Here is a 2665-nt window from a genome sequence, read left to right on the forward strand (position 1 = left end):
TTTGTAGCAGAAATTAGGTGTTCATAAGCCACCTTGATAGCCGAGGGCAATGAAGAACGAAAAACGGAGCAACTAGTCAAGCCACGGAGAAACACCAGATTTGCTCCTTGTTCCCTATCTCTTTAATTTTTGTTGTTGTTTTGACGAACATGTTTATGAATATTTATGCTATTGAAATGGTTATTTTAATCAATTTAGCTTAAAATTAAGTTTGTGTTGAGTTGATTATATTCTGCCTACTTGAATTGTTAAAATGATGGTTATGCTGTTATAGGCCTCAGTAAATTCCTTGGTTAAGTAAAATCATGCCTAAGTTATTTTTGCAATATAATTGTTAAATAACTAATGAATTAATTATTTAAATGGATTGAAATTATAATTAATTGATACAATAATTAATCAGTGCATGTTTATTCTTCTAAGGTAGTTGAAGGTTAAATTAGCAATGTATGTAGTGATATTATTGCCTTGCATAACTTGCCAGATTATTATGATTAAACTGTTTCAAGGTAGGATGCCTTGTTACCTCATATAGTCTTTTATATGCTTATTAGATTTAATTAATCGTTTGAATTGATATAGGGATATGCAAGAGATTAGTTCAATTTAATGAGTATGTATGTGCAATAACATGTTTGATTATTAGAATATGTTTAGTCGATTGAATTGACATAGGGATATGTCAAGAGATGAATGGATTTTTGTATGTTAGAATGTTCAAAAGTCAGCCAATTACCGAGTTACTATGAATTTATTCGTAACAATGTAAACATGAGTTTAATTATTCTAAGTTAAAGGAATATAATTGATCCAACACAAGTATGTTACCTTGATTAAATCTTATTTGAAATCGTGCATTAGAACTCCTTTGTTTTATTTTAATTATTTACTTAGTTTTTCTTATAGTTTTTGACCATCTTTTAAAACCAAATTATTTTTACCTTACCAAAGTGTTTTACAAATAATTTCATAAATAATTCCTTTTACAGTCCCTGTGGGTACGATAACTCGACATTATTTGTCACCTTATTACTTGTTGCAATTGTGTACACTTGCACATTTTTACGTTGTTCCAAGTTTTTGGCGTCGTTCCCGGGGATTGTTTTAAAAAGTCATTATTTGTTAATTTGTTAGTTTTACATTTTGGTTTATTTTTCTATTTAATTTTTAACTTAATTAATTTTTCTTTGATAATTTCATGTGTTTATGAGTATTGACCAAATTATTGACTTACTCCCTGTAGACCCTAAGATAGAACGAACCTTTCGACAACAAAGAAGACAAGCAAACCAAAAAAGAACAGAAGAAATGAACTTTGAAAATCCGATCCAAGGAAATGGAACAAACCTTGCTCAAAATCCTATCCTTATTGCTAACGATAGGGATAGAGCCTTAAGACAATATGTTGTACCAGTATTTAACGATCTTAATTCGGGTATTAGGAGACCCGAAATCGAGGCACAATAATTCGAGCTAAAGCCAGTCATGTTCCAGATGCTTCAGACTGTGGGCCAATTCAGTGGAATGCCTACTGAAGATCCTCATCTTCACCTAAGATTATTTATGGAGGTGAGCGATTCTTTCAAATTAGCTGGAGCACCTGAAGATGCATTACGAATGAAGTTGTTCCTGTACTCACTAAGGGACAGAGCTCGAGCTTAGTTGAATTCATTACCACCAAACTCAACTTCTACATGGCAAGAGTTAGTCGAAAGATTTCTCATGAAGTATTTCCCACCTAGCAAGAATGCTAAGTTGAGGAACGAGATCACTGCCTTCCAAAAAATGGATGATGAGTCCTTGTATGAGGCAAGGGAATGATACAAAGAACTATTATGAAAATGCCCTCATCACGGAATCCCACATTGCATCCAACTTGAAACATTTTATAATGGTCTCAATGCTCACACGAGGATGGTAGTGGACGCTTCTGCTAACGGTGCTCTCATTTCTAAGTCTTATAATGAGGCTTACGAAATCATCGAGAGGATCGCCAGTAACAATTATCAATGGCCAACCAATCGAGCCGCGTTAGGAAGACGAGTCGCTGGAATACATGAAGTGGACACTCTCACTTCACTCGCATCTCAGGTATTCTCAATATTCTCAATGCTTAAGAATCTTACCAACAATGGGTCTAATAGTTTTGCAGCCCAACCACCTCACCAATTTGAGAGTATAACCTGTGTTTATTGTGGGGAACGACATTTGTTCGAAGAATGTCCATCCAACCCTGAATCCATATATTACATGAGTAACCAGAACCAAAATCGAGGAAGGCAAGGACTGCAATCCAACTTCTATAACCCATCATGGCGAAACCACCCAAAGTTTTCCTGGAGTAACCAAGGGGTTGGAACCAGTAACAATTACGCCCAACCTAGACTGACCCAGCCATCTAGTTTTTCCCAACAAGTTCAGAAATCAATTCAAATTGAACGATCTAATAGCTTAGAAAATCTACTAAAGGCATACATGGTGAAAAATGATGCCTTAATTCAAAGCCAAGCAACTACATTGAAGAATCTGGAGAACAAGATGGGCCAACTTGTAGTTGAACTCAGAAATCAACCACAAGGTGCTTTACCTAGTGATACAGAGAATTCAAGAAATGTGGGGAAGGAACATTGCAAATCATTAACATTGAGGAGTGAAAAGACAATAG

At 35.0% G+C, this 2665-nt stretch overlaps 1 non-coding gene across 1 annotated transcript; it reads right to left on the reverse strand.

The window, feature by feature from the left end:
• Positions 1-1752: 1752 nt before the first annotated feature.
• On the reverse strand, positions 1753-1859 carry LOC121226885 (small nucleolar RNA R71). The gene has a single exon (XR_005924562.1). It is a non-coding gene; the product is annotated as a small nucleolar RNA R71 (small nucleolar RNA).
• Between the last annotated feature and the right edge of the window lie 806 nt (positions 1860-2665).

This window comes from Gossypium hirsutum, chromosome A03, assembly GCF_007990345.1.
Source record: "Gossypium hirsutum isolate 1008001.06 chromosome A03, Gossypium_hirsutum_v2.1, whole genome shotgun sequence".
In the NCBI taxonomy this organism is placed as follows: Eukaryota; Viridiplantae; Streptophyta; class Magnoliopsida; order Malvales; family Malvaceae; genus Gossypium; species Gossypium hirsutum.